Below are 18,362 nucleotides of genomic sequence, written 5' to 3' on the forward strand. Positions count from 1 at the left end.
CCCTGCTGCGCCGGCCGCCGCGCCTGAGCCGCTCCTCCTTGCCGGCGCGCCCCTGCGTCCGGGCGACGCCGCGCTCGGGTTCGCCCCGTCGAGTGCCCGTGCCCGCGCCCAATAACCCGCACCCGCTATGGCCTATGGGCCTATGACAAACGGGGCCCAGCCCCAGAACTTTTTATAAAATAAAAGAAAATAAAATTAAAAATGAATTAATAAAATTAATAATTAATTAATTAGTGAATTAATTAAGTTAATTAATCATGTTTAATTAATCTAATTAACTAGTTAGTTGAATTAAACGGTAATTAGATTAGCCAAATCCTGATTAACCTAAATAGAGTATGACATGCGGGACCCACACGTCAGATTGACCCAGTCAACACCCTATTGACTGCTGACGTCATGATGACGTCAACAAACACTATTCTGGATAATGTTAGAATTAAATAGATAAATAAATTCAGAAAATAATTAAAACTTTAGAAAAACATAGAAAATAAACCGTAGCTCAGATGAAAATGTTTTCTACATGAAAGTTGCTCGGAACGACGAGACGAATCCCAATACGTAGCCCGTTCGTCCGCCACACATCCCTAACATATCGAACACGCAACTTTCCCCCTCCGGTTCATCTGTCCGAAAACGCGAAACACCGGGAATACTTTCCCGGATGTTTTCCCCCTTCGCCGGTATCACCTACTACCGCGTTTGGGCACCCCTAGCAACGCTCATTGTCATGTCATGCATCGTCATGCATATGTTTGCATTATATTTATTGTTTCTTCCCCCTCTTCTCTCGCTAGACTCCGAGACCGACGCCGCTGCTACCCAGTACGACTACGGTGTTGACGACCCCTCCTTCTCGGCTGAGCTTCCAGGCAAGCCCCCCCTTAATCACCAGATATCGCCTATTCTTCTCTCTACTGCTTGCATTAGAGTAGTGTAGCATGTTACTGCTTTTCATTAATCCTATCCTGATGCATAGCCTGTCCTTGGTACTACTGTTGTTACCTTTACCTGCAAACATACATGCTTAGTATAGGATGCTAGTATTCCATCAGTGGCCCTACCATTCTTGTCCGTCTGCCATGCTATACTATCGGGCCGTGATCACTCGGGAGGCGATCACGGGTATATACTATGTACTTTATACATGATACATGTGGTGACTAAAGTCGGGTTGGCTCGTGGAGCACCCGCGAGTGATTCACGGATTGGGGGCTGAAAAGAACTTTGTCCTGACGGCCCTCTGTGTGGATCTTTGTGGCGGAGCAACAGGGCAGGTTGAGACCACCTAGGAGAGAGGTGGGCCTGGCCCTGGTCGGCATCCGCGGTTACTTCTAAATAACACGCTTAACGAGATATTGGTATTTGATCTAAGTCTGGCCACTGGCCTATACGCACTAACCAACTACGTGGGAACAGTTATGGGCACTCGACGTCGTGGTATTAGCCGAAGCCTTCGTGACGTCAGCGACTGAGCGGCGCGCGCCGGGTTGGACCGCGTAACGCAACTTCCTTTGAAATGGAGGTTGCTAGGTCTGCTCTCCGGCCGCGTACGCAAGTTCAGGTGTGCAATGGGCGATGGGCCCAGACCCCTACGCGCATAGGATTTAGACCGGCGTGCTGACCTCTCTGTTGTGCCTAGGTGGGGCTGCGACGTGTTGATCTTCCAAGGCCGGGCATGACCGAGGAAAGTGTGTCCGACCAAATGGGATCGAGCGTGTTGGGTTATGTGGTGCACCCCTGCAAGGAAGTTAATCTATTCGAATAGCCGTGATCTTCGGTAATAGGACGACCCAGAGTTGTACCTTGACCTTATGACAACTAGAACCGGATACTTAATAAAACACACCCTTCCAAGTGCCAGATACCACCCGGTGATTGCTCTCTCACAGGTCGACGAGGAGAGGATCGTTGGGGTAGGATTATGCTATGCGATGATACTTGGTGAACTTACCATCTACTCTCTTCTATATGCTGCAAGATGGAGGCTGCCAGAAGCGTAGTCTTCGACAGGACTAGCTATCCCCCTCTTATTCTGGCATTCTGCAGTTCAGTCCACCAATATTGCCTCTTTACACATATACCCATGCATATGTAGTGTAGATCATTGCTTGCGAGTACTTTGGATGAGTACTCACGGTTGCTTTTCTCTCTCTTTTCCCCCTTTCCCTTCTACCTGGTTGTCGCAACCAGATGCTGGAGCCCAGGAGCCAGACGCCACCGTCGACGATGATTCCTACTACACCGGAGGTGCCTACTACTACGTGCAGGCCGCTGACGACGACCAGGAGTAGTTTAGGAGGATCCCAGGCAGGAGGCCTGCGCCTCTTTCGATCTGTATCCCAGTTTGTGCTAGCCTTCTTAAGGGAAACTTGTTTAACTTATGTCTGTACTCAGATATTGTTGCTTCCGCTGACTCGTCTACGATCGAGCACTTGTATTCGAGCCCTCGAGGCCCCTGGCTTGTATTATGATGCTTGTATGACTTATTTATTTTTAGAGTTGTGTTGTGATATCTTTGAAGGAAATATGCCCTAGAGGCAATAATAAAGTTATTATTTATTTCCTTATTCTCATGATAAACGTTTATTATTCATGCTAGAATTGTATTAACCAGAAACGTAATACATGTGTGAATACATAGACAAACAAAGTGTCACTAGTATGCCTCTACTTGACTAGCTCGTTGATCAAAGATGGTTATGTTTCCTAGCCATTGACATGAGTTGTCATTTGATTAACGGGATGGCATCATTAGGAGAATGATGTGATTGACTTGACCCATTCCGTTAGCTTAGCACACGATCGTTTAGTATTCTGCTATTGCTTTCTTCATGACTTATACATGTTCCTATGACTATGAGATTATGGAACTCCCGTTTACCGGAGGAACACTTTGTGTGCTACCAAACGTCACAACGTAACTGGGTGATTATAAAGGTGCTCTACAAGTGTCTCCGAAGGTACTTGTTGGGTTGGTGTATTTCGAGATTAGGATTTGTCACTCCGATTGTCGGAGAGGTATCTCTGGGCCCACTCGGTAATGCACATCACTATAAGCCTTGCAAGCATTGCAACTAATGAGTTAGTTGCAGGATGATGTATTACAGAACGAGTAAAGAGACTTGCCGGTAACGAGATTGAACTAGGTATTGAGATACCGATGATCGAATCTCGGGCAAGTAACATACCGATGACAAAGGGAACAACGTATGTTGTTATGCGGTCTGACCGATAAAGATCTTCGTAGAATATGTGGGAGCCAATATGAGCATCCAGGTTCCGCTATTGGTTATTGACCGGAGACATGTCTCGGTCATGTCTACATAGTTCTCGAACCCATAGGGCCCGCACGCTTAAAGTTTGATGACGGTTATATTATGAGTTTATGTGTTTTGATGTACCGAAGTGAAGGAAATATGCCCTAGAGGCAATAATAAAGTTATTATTTATTTCCTTATATCATGATAAATGTTTATTATTCATGCTAGAATTGTATTAACCGGAAACTTGATACATGTGTGAATACATAGACAAACAGAGTGTCACTAGTATGCCTCTACTTGACTAGCTCGTTGATCAAAGATGGTTATGTTTCCTAGCCGTAGACATGAGTTGTCATTTGATTAACGGGATCACATCATTAGGAGAATGATGTGATTGACTTGACCCATTCCGTTAGCTTAGCACTCGATCGTTTAGTATGTTGCTAGTGCTTTCTTCATGACTTGTACATGTTCCTATGACTATGAGATTATGCAACTCCCATTTACCGGAGGAACACTTTGTGTGCTACCAAACGTCACAACGTAACTGGGTGATTATAAAGGTGCTCTACAGGTGTCTCCGAAGGTACTTGTTGGGTTGGCGTATTTCGAGATCAAGATTTGTCACTCCGATTGTCGGAGAGGTATCTTTGGGCCCACTCGGTAATGCACATCACTATAAGCCTTGCAAGCATTGCAACTAATGAGCTAGTTGCGGGATGATGTATTACGGAACGAGTAAAGAGACTTGCCGGTAACGAGATTGAACTAGGTATTGAGATACCGACGATCGAATCTCGGGCAAGTAACATACCGATGACAAAGGGAACAACGTATGTTGTTATGCGGTTTGACCGATAAAGATCTTCGTAGAATATGTGGGAGCCAATATGAGCATCCAGGTTCCGCTATTGGTTATTGACCGGAGACGTGTCTCGGTCATGTCTACATAGTTCTCGAACCCGTAGGGTCCGCACGCTTAAAGTTAGATGACGGTTATATTATGAGTTTATGTGTTTTGATGTACCGAAGGAGTTCGGAGTCCCGGATGAGATCAGGGACATGACGAGGAGTCTCGAAATGGCCGAGACGTAAAGATCGATATATTGGACGACTATATTCGGACTTCGGAAAGGTTCCGAGTGATTCGGGTATTTATCGGAGTACCGGAGAGTTACGGGAATTCGCCGGGGAGAAGTATTGGGCCTTATTGGGCCATACGGGAATAGAGGCCAAAAGGAAGGTGGCGCGCACCCCCCCTCTGGTCCGAATTGGACAAGGGGTGCAGCCCCCTTTTCCTTCTCCCTCTCCCCCTCTTTCCTTCTCTCCTACTCCAACAAGGAAAGGAGGAGTCCTACTCCTGGTGGGAGTAGGACTCCCCCCTTGGCGCGCCCTCCTCCTAGGCCGGCCGCCTCCCCCCTTGCTCCTTTATATACGGGGGCAGGGGGGCACCCCAAAGACACAACAATTGATCTCTTGATCTCTTAGCCGTGTGCGGTGCCCCCCTTCACCATAGTCCACCTCGATAATATCGTAGCGGTGCTTAGGCGAAGCCCTGCGTCGGTAGAACATCATCATCGTCACCACGCCGTCGTGTTGACGGAACTCTCCCTCAAAGCTCGGCTGGATCGGAGTTCGAGGGACGTCATCGAGCTGAACGTGTGCTGCTCGGAGGTGCCGTACGTTCGGTACTTGGATCGGTCGGATCGTGAAGACGTACGACTACATCAACCGCGTTGTGCTAACGCTTCCGCTTTCGGTCTACTAGGGTACGTGGACAACACTCTCCCCTCTCGTTGCTATGCATCACCATGATCTTGCGTGTGCGTAGAATTTTTTTGAAATTACTATGTTCCTCAACACGAAGATAGTTCGGAGTCCCGGATGTGATCACAGACATGACGAGGAGTCTCGAAATGGCCGAGACATAAAGATTGATATATTGGAAGCCTATATTTGGATATCGGAAGTGTTCCGGGTGAAATCGAGATTTAACTGGAGTAGCGGGGGTTACCGGAACCCCCCGGGGGGTTTAATGGGCCTACATGGGCCTTAGTGGAGAAGAGGAGGGGCAGCCAAGGCAGGCCGCGCGCCCCTCCCCCTCTAGTCCGAATTGGACAAGGAGGGGGGGCGGCGCCCCCCTTTCCTTCCTCTCTCCCTCCTCCTTCCCCCTTCTCCTACTCCAACTAGGAAAGGAGGGAGTCCTACTCCCGGTGGGAGTAGGACTCCTCCTGGCGCGCCTCCTCCTGGCCGGCCGCCTCTCCCTCCCTTGCTCCTTTATATACGGGGGCAGGGGGCACCCCATGGACACAATAATTGATCTCTTGATCTCTTAGCCGTGTGCGGTGCCCCCTCCACCATAATCCACCTCGATAATATCATAGCGGTGCTTAGGCGAAGCCCTGCGTTGGTAGAACATCATCATCGTCACCACGCCGTCGTGCTGACGGAACTCTCCCTCAAAGCTCGGCTGGATCGGAGTTCGAGGGACGTCATCGAGCTGACGTGTGCTGAACTCGGAGGTGCCGTGAGTTCGGTACTTGATCGGTCGGATCGTGAAGACGTACGACTACATAAACCGCGTTGTTCTAACACTTCCGCTTTTGGTCTACGAGGGTACGTGGACAACACTCTCCCCTCTTGTTGCTATGCATCACCATGATCTTGCATGTGCGTCGGAAAATTTTGAAATTACTACGTTCCCAACAGTGGCATCAGAGCCTGGTTTTATGCGTAGATGTTATATGCACGAGTAGAACACAATTGAGTTGTGGGCGATATAAGTCATACTGCTTACAGCATGTCATACTTTGGTTCGGCGGTATTGTTGGATGAAGCGGCCCGGACCGACATTATGCGTACGCTTATGCGAGACAGGTGGCTGGCGGGTGTCAGTTTCTCCAACTTTAGTTGAACCGAGTGTGGGTACGCCCGGTCCTTGAGAAGGTTAAAATAGCACTAACTTGACAAACTATCGTTGTGATTTTGATGCGTAGGTAAGAACGGTTCTTGCTCAGCCCGTAGCAGCCACGTAAAACTTGCAACAACAAAGTAGAGGACGTCTAACTTGTTTTTGCAGGGCATGTTGTGATGTGATATGGTCAAGGCATGATGCTATATTTTATAGTATGAGATGCTCATGTTTTGTAACCGAGTTATCAGCAACTGGCAGGAGCCATATGGTTGTCGCTTTATTGTATGCAATGCAATCGCCCTGTAATGCTTTACTTTATCACTAAGCGGTAGCGATAGTCGTAGAAGCATAAGTTGGCGAGACGACAACGATGCTACGATGGAGATCAAGGTGTCGCGCCGGTGACGATGGTGATCATGACGGTGCTTCAGAGATGGAGATCACAAGCACAAGATGATGATGGCCATATCATATCACTTGTATTGATTGCATGTGATGTTTATCTTTTATGCATCTTATCTTGCTTTGATTGACGGTAGCATTATAAGATGATCTCTCACTAAATTATCAAGGTATAAGTGTTCTCCCTGAGTATGCACCGTTGCGAAAGTTCTTCGTGCTGAGACACCACGTGATGATCGGATGTGATAGGCTCTACGTTCAAATACAACGGGTGCAAAACATTTGCACAAGCGGAATACTCAGGTTAAACTTGACGAGCCTAGCATATGCAGATATGGCCTCGGAACACTGAGACCGAAAGGTCGAGCGTGAATCATATAGTAGATATGATCAACATAGTGATGTTCACCATTGAAACTACTCCATCTCACGTGATGATCAGACATGGTTTAGTTGATTTGGATCACGTGATCACTTAGAGGATTAGAGGGATGTCTATCTAAGTGGGAGTTCTTAAGTAATATGATTAATTGAACTTATCATTAACTTAGTACCTGATAGCATTTTGCTTGTCTATGTTGATTGTAGATAGATGGCCCGTGCTGTTGTTCTGTTGAATTTTAATGCGTTCCTTGAGAAAGCAAAGTTGAAAGATGATGGTAGCAATTACACGGACTAGGTCCGTAACTTGAGGATTATCCTCATTGCTGCACAGAAGAATTACGTCCTGGAAGCACCACTAGGTGCCAAACCTGCTGCAGGAGCAACACCAGATGTTATGAACGTCTGGCAGAGCAAGGCTGATGACTACTCGATAGTTCAGTGTGCCATGCTTTACGGCTTAGAATCGGGACTTCAACGACGTTTTGAACGTCATGGAGCATATGAGATGTTTCAGGAGTTGAAGTTAATATTTCAAGCAAATGCCCGGATTGGAGATATGAAGTCTCCAATAAATTCTACAGCTGTAAGATGGAGGAGAATAGTTCTGTCAGTGGGCATATACTCAGAATGTCTGGGTATAACAATCACTTGATTCAACTGGGAGTTCCGGATGATAGCGTCATTGACTTCTTCAATCACTACCACCAAGCAACAAGAGCTTCGTGATGAACTATAACATGCAAGGGATGGATAAGACGATTCCCGAGCTCTGCGCAATGCTAAAGGCTGTGGAGGTAGAAATCAAGAAGGAGCATCAAGTGTTGATGGTCAACAAGACCACCAGTTTCAAGAAAAAGGGCAAAGGAAAGAAGAAGGGGAACTTCAAGAAGAACAGCAAACAAGTTGCTGCTCAGGAGAATAAACCCAAGTCTGGACCTAAGCCTGAGACTGAGTGCTTCTACTGCAAACAGACTGGTCACTGGAAGCGGAACTGCCCCATGTATTTGGCAGATAAGAAGGATGGCAAGGTGAACAAAGGTATATATGATATACATGTTATTGATGTGTACCTTATTAATGCTCGCGGTAGCACCTGGGTATTTGGTACTGGTTCTGTTGCTAATATTTGCAACTCGAAACAGGGACTACGGATTAAGCGAAGATTGGCTAAGGACGAGGTGACGATGCGCGTGGGAAATGGTTCCAAAGTCAATGTGATCGCGGTCGGCACGCTACCTCTACATCTACCTTCGGGATTAATTTTAGACCTGAATAATTGTTATTTGGTGCCAGCGTTGAGCATGAACATTATATCTGGATCTTGTTTGATGCGAGACGGTTATTCATTTAAATCAGAGAATAATGGTTGTTCTATTTATATGAGTAATATCTTTTATGGTCATGCACCCTTGAAGAGTGGTCTATTTTTGTTGAATCTCGATAGTAGTGATACACATATTCATAATATTGAAGCCAAAAGATGCAGAGTTGATAATGATAGTGCAACTTATTTGTGGCACTGCCGTTTAGGTCATATTGGTGTAAAACGCATGAAGAAACTCCATACTGGTGGACTTTTGGAACCACTTGATTATGAATCACTTGGTACTTGCGAACCGTGCCTCATGGGCAAGATGACTAAAAACGCCGTTCTCCAGAACTATGGTGCGAGCAACAGATTTGTTGGAAATCATACATACAGATGTATGTGGACCGATGAATGTTGAGGCTCGCGGCGGGTAAGAAGATATGGGTATATCTACTTAATGAAACATAAGTCTGAAACATTTGAAAAGTTCAAAGAATTTCAGAGTGAAGTTGAAAATCATCATAACAAGAAAATAAAGTTTCTATGATCTGATCGTGGAGGAGAATATTTGAGTTACGAGTTTGGTCTTCATTTGAAACAATGCGGAATAGTTTCGCAACTCACGCCACCCGGAACACGATAGCGTAATGGTGTGTCCGAACGTCGTAATCGTACTTTACTAGATATGGTGCGATCTATGATGTCTCTTACTGATTTACCACTATCATTTTGGGGTTATGCTTTAGAGACGGCTGCATTCACCTTAAATAGGGCACCATCGAAATCCGTTGAGACGACGCCTTATGAACTGTGGTTTGGAAGAAACCAAAGTTGTCGTTTCTTAAAGTTTGGGGCTGTGATGCTTATGTGAAAAAGCTTCAACCTGATAAGCTCGAACCCAAATCGGAGAAATGTGTCTTCATAGGATACCCAAAGGAAACTGTTGGGTACACCTTCTATCACAGATCTGAAGGCAAGACTTTTGTTGCTAAATTTGGATCCTTTCTAGAGAAAGAGTTTCTCTCGAAAGAAGTGAGTGGGAGGAAAGTAGAACTTGATGAGGTAACTGTACCTGCTCCCTTATTGGAAAGTAGTTCATCACAGAAACCGGTTCCTGTGACACCTACACCAATTAGTGAGGAAGTTAATGATGATGATCATGAAACTTCAGATCAAGTTGTTACTGAACCTCGTAGGTCAACCAGAGTAAGATCCGCACCAGAGTGGTACGGTAATTCTGTTCTGGAGGTTATGTTACTAGACCATGACGAACCTACGAACTATGAAGAAGTGATGGTGAGCCCAGATTCCGCGAAATGGCTTGAGGCCATGGAATCTGAGATGTGATCCATGTATGAGAACAAAGTGTGGACTTTGGTTGACTTGCCCGATGATCGGCAAGCCATAGAAAATAAATTGATCTTCAAGAGGAAGACGGACGCTGATAGTAGTGTTACTATCTACAAAGCTAGACTTGTCGAAAAAGGTTTTGACAAAGTTCAAGGTATTGACTATGATGAGATTTTCTCACTCGTAGCGATGCTTAAGTCTGTCCGAATCATGTTAGCAATTGCCGCATTTTATGAAATTTGGCAAATGGATGTCAAAACTGCATTCCTTAATGGATTTCTTAAAGAAGAGTTGTATATGATGCAACCAGAAGGTTTTGTCAATCCAAAAGATGCTAACAAAGTGTGTAAGCACTAGTGATCCATTTATGGACTGGTGCAAGCATCTCGGAGTTGGAATATACGTTTTGATAGTGTGATCAAAGCATATAGTTTTATACAGACTTGCGGTGAAGCCTGTATTTACAAGAAAGTGAGTGGGAGCACTACAGCCTTTTTGATAAGTATATGTGAATGACATATTGTTGATCGGAAATGATGTAGAATTTTCTAGAAAGCATAAAGGAGTATTTGAAAGGAGTTTTTTCAAAGAAAGACCTCGGTGAAGCTGCTTACATATTGAGCATCAAGATCTATAGAGATAGATCAAGACGCTTGATAAGTTTTTTCAATGAGTACATACCTTGACAAGATTTTGAAGTAGTTCAAAATGGAACAGTCAAAGAAAGAGTTCTTGCCTGTGTTACAAAGTGTGAAATTGAGTAAGACTCAAAGCCCGACCACGGCAGAAGATAGAAAGAGAATGAAAGTCATTCCCTATGACTCAGCCATAGGTTCTATAAAGTATGCCATGCTGTGTACCAGATCTATTGTATACCCTACACTGAGTTTAGCAAGGGAGTACAATAGTGATCTAGGAGTAGATCACTGGACAACGGTCAAAATTATCCTTAGTGGAATAAGGATATGTTTCTCGATTATGGAGGTGACAAAAGGTTCGTCGTAAAGGGTTACGTCGATGCAAGTTTTGACACTGATCCAGATGACTCTACTTCTCAATCTGGATACATATTGAAAGTGGGAGCAATTAGCTTGAGTAGCTCCGTGCAGAGCATTGTTGACATAGAAATTTGCAAAATACATACGGATCTGAATGTGGCAGACCCGTTGACTAAACTTCTCTCACAAGCAAAACATGATCACACCTTAGTACTCTTTGGGTGTTAATCACATAGCGATGTGAACTAGATTATTGACTAGTAAACCCTTTGGGTGTTGGTCACATGACGATGTGATCTATGGGTGTTAATCACATGGTGATGTGAACTATTGGTGTTAAATCACATGGCGATGTGAACTAGATTATTGACTCTAGTGCAAGTGGGAGTCTGAAGGAAATATGCCCTAGAGGCAATAATAAAGTTATTATTTATTTCCTTATTCTCATGATAAATGTTTATTATTCATGCTAGAATTGTATTAATCAGAAACATAATACATGTGTGAATACATAGACAAACAAAGTGTCACTAGTATGCCTCTACTTGACTAGCTCGTTGATCAAATATGGTTATGTTTCCTAGCCATTGACATGAGTTGTCATTTGATTAACGGGATCACATCATTAGGATAATGATGTGATTGACTTGACCCATTCCGTTAGCTTAGCACACGATCGTTTAGTATTCTGCTATTGCTTTCTTCATGACTTATACATGTTCCTATGACTATGAGATTATGCAACTCCCGTTTACCGGAGGAACACTTTGTGTGCTACCAAACGTCACAACGTAACTGGGTGATTATAAAGGTGCTCTACAGGTGTCTCCGAAGGTACTTGTTGGGTTGGCGTATTTCGAGATTAGGATTTGTCACTCCGATTGTCGGAGAGGTATCTCTGGGCCCACTCGGTAATGCACATCACTATAAGCCTTGCAAGCATTGCAACTAATGAGTTAGTTGCGGGATGATGTATTACAGAACGAGTAAAGAGACTTGCCGGTAACGAGATTGAACTAGGTATTGAGATACCTATAGGGGAACGTAGCAATAATTCAAAATTTTCCTACGTGTCACCAAGATCAATCTAGGAGTTGCTAGCAACGAGAGAGAGGGAGTGCATCTTCATACCCTTGAATATCGCTAAGCAGAAGCGTTACAAGAACGCGGTTGATGGAGTCGTACTCGCGGCGATTCAAATCGCGAAAGATCTGATCTAGCGCCGAACGGACGGCGCCTCCGCGTTCAACACACGTACAGCCCGGGGGCGTCTCCTCCTTCTTGATCCAGCAAGGGGAGAGGAGAAGTTGAGGGAGAACTCCAGCAGCACGACGGCGTGGTGGCAATGGAGCTCATGGTTCTCCGGCAGAGCTTCGCTAAGCACTACGGAGGAGGAGGAGGAGGTGTATGAGGAGGGAGGGCTGCGCCAGGGAAGAGGTGCGGCTGCCCTCCCACCCCTCCACTATATATAGGGGCAAGGGGAGAGGGGGAGGCGCCCTAGGGTTACCCCTAGGGGGCGGCGACCAAGCAGATTGGATCTCCCTAGGGAAAATCCTAGGGAGACTTGCCCCCCAAGCCAAGCAGGTGGAGGCTTGCCCCCCAAGCCAGGTGGAGGCGCCCCACCTCCCCAAGTAACGTGGGAAAGGGTGTGGGGGGCGCACCACCCCTTAGTGGGCTGGTTTGCCCCTTCCCCTTTGGCCCATGAGGCCCTCCAACACTTGCCGGGGCTCCCGAAACAACTTTCGGTCATGCTGGCCATAGCCTGGTACCCCCGGAACACTTCCGGACTCCAATACCCTTCGTCCAATATATCGATCTTCACCGCCGGACCATTCCGGAACTCCTCGTGATGTCCGAGATCTTATCCGGGACTCCGAACAACCTTCGGTAACCACATACTATTTCCCATAACAACTCTAGCGTCACCGAACCTTAAGTGTGTAGACCCTACGGGTTCAGGAACCATGCAGACATGACCGAGACACCTCTCCGGCCAATAACCAATAGCGGGATCTGGATACCCATATTGGCTCCCACATGTTCCACGATGATCTCATCGGATGAACCACGATGTCGGGGATTCAATCAATCCCGTATACAATTCCCTTTGTCTATCGGCATGTTGCTTGCCCGAGATTCGATCGTCGGTATCCCAATACCTCGTTCAATCTTGTTACCGGCAAGTCTCTTTACTCGTTCCGTAACGCATGATCCCGTGGCTAACTCCTTAGTCACATTGAGCTCATTATGATGATGCATTACCGAGTGGGCCCAGAGATACCTCTCCGTCATACGGAGTGACAAATCCCAGTCTCGATTCGTGCCAACCCAACAGACACTTTCGGAGATACCTGTAGTGCACCTTTATGTTGGGAATCGTAGCATAATTTAAAATTTTCCTACGCTCACCAAGATGCATCTATGGAGTCTACTAGCCACGAGGGGAAAAGAGTGCATCTACATACCCTTGTAGATCGCGAGCGGAAGCGTTCCAATGAACGTGGATGACGGAGTCGTACTCGCCGTGATCCAAATCACCGATGACCGAGTGCCGAACGGACGGCACCTCCGCGTTCAACACACGTACGATGCAGCGACATCTCCTCCTTCTTGATCCAGCAAGGGAGAAGGAGAGGTTGATGGAGATCCAGCAGCACGACGGCGTGGTGTTGGATGTAGCGGGTCTCCGGCAGGGCTTCGCCAAGCTTCTGCGAGAGAGAGAGAGAGAGGTGTTGCAGGGGAGGAGGGAGGCGCCCAAGGCTGTAGTTTGCTGCCCTCCCTCCCCCCACTATTTATAGGACCCCTGGGGGGCGCCAGCCCTTGGGAGATCAGATCTCCAAGGGGGGCGGCGGCCAAGTGGGGGGGAAGGGGTGCCTTGCCCCCCAAGGCAAGGGGGAAGCTCCCCCCCCTAGGGTTCCCAACCCTAGGCGCATGGGGGAAGGCCCAAGGGGGCGCCCCAGCCCACTAAGGGCTGGTTCCCTTCCACTTTCAGCCCACGGGGCCCTCCGGGATAGGTGGCCCCACCCGGTGGACCCCCGGGACCCTTCCGGTGGTCCCGGTACAATACCGGTAACCCCCGAAACTTTCCCGGTGGCCGAAACTTGACTTCCTATATATAATTCTTCACCTCCGGACCATTCTAGAACATCTCGTGACGTCCGGGATCTCATCCGGGACTCCGAACAACTTTCGGGTTTCCGCATACATATATCTCTACAACCCTAGCGTCACCGGACCTTAAGTGTGTAGACCCTACGGGTTCGGGAGACATGCAGACATGACCGAGACGCCTCTCCGGTCAATAACCAACAGCGGGATATGGATACCCATGTTGGCTCCCACATGTTCCACGATGATCTCATCGGATGAACCACGGTGTCGAGGATTCAATCAATCCGTATGCAATTCCCTTTGTCAATCGGTATGTTACTTGCCCGAGATTCGATCGTCGGTATCCCAATACCTTGTTCAATCTCGTTACCGGCAAGTCTCTTTACTCGTACCGCAATGCATGATCCCGTGACTAACGCCTTAGTCACATTGAGCTCATTATGATGATGCATTACCGAGTGGGCCCAGAGATACCTCTCCGTCACACGGAGTGACAAATCCCAGTCTCGATCCGTGCCAACCCAACAGACACTTTCGGAGATACCCGTAGTGCACCTTTACAGTCACCCAGTTACATTGTGACGTTTGGCACACCCAAAGCACTCCTACGGTATCCGGGAGTTGCACGATCTCATGGTCTAAGGAAAAGATACTTGACATTGGAAAAGCTCTAGCAAACGAAACTACACGATCTTTTATGCTATGCTTAGGATTGGGTTTTGTCCATCACATCATTCTCCTAATGATGTGATCTCGTTATCAATGACATCCAATGTCCATAGTCAGGAAACCATGACTATCTGTTGATCAACGAGCTAGTCAACTAGAGGCTTACTAGGGACAGGTTGTGGTCTATGTATTCACACATGTATTACGATTTCCGGACAATACAATTATAGCATGAATAATAGACAATTACCATGAACAAAGAAATATAATAATAACCATTTATTATTGCCTCTAGGGCATATTTCCAACAGTCTCCCAATTGCACTAGAGTCAATAATCTAGTTCACATCACCATGTGACTAACACTCACTGTTCACATCACCATGTGACCAACATCTAAAGAGTTTACTAGAGTCAACAATCTAGTTCACATCACTATGTGATTATCACTCAATTTGTTCAGGTTTGGTCATGTTATGCTTGTGAGAGAGGTTATTAGTCAACGGGTCTGAACCTTTCAGAACCGTGTGCTTTACGAATATCTATGTCATCTTTGTGGATGCTACCACGCGCTATTTGGAGCCATTTCAAATAATTGCTCTACTATACGAATCCGGTTTACTACTCAGTGTCATCCGGATTAGTGTCAAAGTTCGCATCGACGTAACCCTTTATGACGAACTCCTTTCCACCTCCATAATCGAGAAAATTCCTTAATCCACTAGGTACTAAGGATAAGTTCGACCGCTGTCATGAGATCCTTTCCCGGATCACCATTGTACCCTCTTGACCAACTCATGGCAAGGCACACTACATGTGCGGTACACAGCATAGCATACTATAGAGCCTACGTCTAAAGCATAGGGGACGACCTTCGTCCTTTCTCTATCTTCTGCTGTGGTCAGGTCTTGAGTCTCACTCAATACTCACACCTTGTAACACAGCCAAGAACTCCTTCTTTGCTGATCTATTTTGAACTCTTTCAAAATCATGTCAAGGTGTGCTGTCTTTTGAAAGTATCATCAGGCGTCTTGATCTATCTCTATGGATCTTGATGCCCAATATGTAAGTAGCTTTATCCAGGTCTTCCTTTGAAAAACTCCTTTCAAACAACCCTTTATGCTTTCTAGAAATTTTACATCATTTCGGATCAACAATATGTCATTCACATATACTCATCAGAAATGTTGTAGCGCTCCCACTCACTTTATTTGTAAATACAAGTTTCTAACAAACTTTGTATAAACCCAAAAACTTTGATCACCCCATCAAAGCGTATATTCTGACTCCGAGATGCTTGCTCTAATCCATGGAAGGATCGCTGGAGCTAGCATACCTTTTAGCATCCTTAGGATCGACAAAACCTTTCTGATTGTATCACATACAACCTTTCCTTACGAAAACTGGTAAGGAAACTTGTTTTGACATCCATCTGCCAGATTTCATAAATGTAGCTAATGCTAACATGATTCCGACGGACCTAAGCATCGCTACGGATGAGAAAAACTCATCGTAGTCAACTCCTTGAACTTGTGAAAATACTCTTTGCCACAAGTCGAGCTTCATAGACGGTAACATTACCGTCCATGTCCGTCTTCTTCTTAAAGATCCATTTATCTCAATGGCTTGCCGATCATCGGGCAAGTTCACCAAGGTCCATGCTTTGTTCTGATACATGGATTCTATCTCGGATTTCATGGCCTCGAGCCATTCGTCGGAATATGGGCCCACCATCGCTTCTCCATAGCTCGTAGGTTCATTGTTGTCTAGCAACATGACTTCCAAGATAGGATCACGCATTACTCTGAAGTAGTGCGCATCCTCGTCGTCCTACGAGGTTTGGTAGCGACTTGATCCGAAGTTTCATGATCACTATCATAAGCTTCCCCTTCAATTGGTGTAGGTGCCACAGGAACAACTTCCTGTGCCCTGCTACACACTAGTTGAAGCGACGGTTCAATAACCTAATCAAGTCTCCACCATCCTCCCACTCAATTCTTTCGAGAGAAACTTTTCCTCGAGAAAGGACTCGTTTCTAGAAGCAATTACTTTTGCTTCCAGATCTGAAATAGGAGGTATACTCAACTGTTTTTGGGTATTCTATGAAGATGCATTTATCCGCTTTGGGTTTGAGCTTATCAGCCTGAAACTTTTTCACATAAGCATCGCAGCCCCAAACTTTTAAGAAACGACAACTTAGGTTTCTATAAGCGGTGTCGTCTCAACGGAATTGCGTGGTGCCCCTTTTAAAGTGAATGCGGTTGTCTCTAATGCCTAACCCATAAATGATAGTGGTAATTTGATAAGAAACATCATGGTATGCACCATATCCAATAGGGTGCAGTTATGATGTTCGGACACACCATCACACTATGGTGTTCCAGGCGGTATTAATTGTGAAACACTTTCCACAATGTCTCAATTGTGTGCCAAACTCGTATCTCAGAACTCGTATCTCAGATACTCATCTCTATGATCATATCACAGACATATTATCCTCTTGTCACGACGATCTTCAACTTCACTCTGAAATTACTTGAACCTTTCAATAATTCAGACTAGTGTTTCATCAAGTAAATACACTCAGCATCTACTCAAATCATCTGTGAAGTAAGAACATAATGATATCCACTGCATGCCTCAGCACTCATTGGACTGCGTACATCAAAATGTATTACTTCCAATAAGTTGCTCTCTTGTTCCATCTCACTGAAAACGAGGACTTTCAGTCATTTTGCCCATGTGGTATGATTTGCATGTCTCAAGTGATTCATAATCAAGTGAGTCCAAATGATCCATCTGTATGGAGTTTCTTCATGCATATATACCAATAGACATGGTTCGCATGTCTCAATCTTTTCAAAAACGATTGAGTCCAAAGATCCACCTACATGGAGCTTCTTCATGCGTTCTACACCAATATGACTCAAGTGGCAGTGCCACAAGTATGTGGTACTATCATTACTATCTTATATCTTTTGGCATGAACATGTGTATCACTACGATCGAGATTCATTTTAGGTGCAAGACCATTGAAGGTATTATTCAAATAAACAGAGTAACCATTATTCTCCTTAAATGAATAACCGTTTTGCGGTAAACATAATCCAATCATGTTCAACGCAAACACCAAATCTCGATGGTAGAGGGAGCATGCGATGCTTGATCACATCAACCTTGGAAAAACACATATCGTCATCTCACCTTTAGCTAGTCTCCATTTATTCCGCAGCTTTTATTTCGAGTTACTAACACTTAGCAACCGAACCGGTATCTAATACCCTGGTGCTGCTAGGAGTACTAGTAAAGTACACATTCATATAACGTATATCCAATATACTTCTGTCGACCTTGCCTGCCTTCTCATCTACCAATTATCTAGGGTAGTACTACTTCAGTGACCGTTCCTCTCAATACAGAAGCACTTAGTCTCGGGTTTGGGTTCAACCTTGGGATTCTTCGCTAGAGCAGCAAACGACTTGCTGTTTCATGAAGTATCCCTTTTGCCCTTGCCCTTCTTAAACTAGTGGTTTTACTAACCATCAACAATTGATGCTCCTTCTTGATTTCTACTCTCGCGGTGTCAAACATCGCGAATAGCTCAAGGATCATCATAACTATCCTTGATATGTTATAGTTCATCACGAAGCTCTACTAGCTTGGTGGCAGTGACTATGGAGAACTATCACTATCTCATCTGGGAGATTAACTCCCACTCGATTCAAGCGATTGTGGCACTCAGACAATCTGAGCACATGCTCAACGATTGAGCTTTTCTCCCTTAGTTTGCAGGCTTAAGAAACTTGTCAGAGGTCTCATACCTCTTGACGTGGGCACTAGTCTGAAATCCCAATTTCAGTCTTCGGAACATCTCACATGTTCTGCGACGTTTCAAAAAACGTCTTTGGTGCCACAATTCTAAACCGCACTGAACTATCACGTAGTCATCAAAACGT

This window comes from Triticum aestivum, chromosome 7D (genome assembly GCF_018294505.1).
Source record: "Triticum aestivum cultivar Chinese Spring chromosome 7D, IWGSC CS RefSeq v2.1, whole genome shotgun sequence".
Classification (NCBI taxonomy): domain Eukaryota; kingdom Viridiplantae; phylum Streptophyta; class Magnoliopsida; order Poales; family Poaceae; genus Triticum; species Triticum aestivum.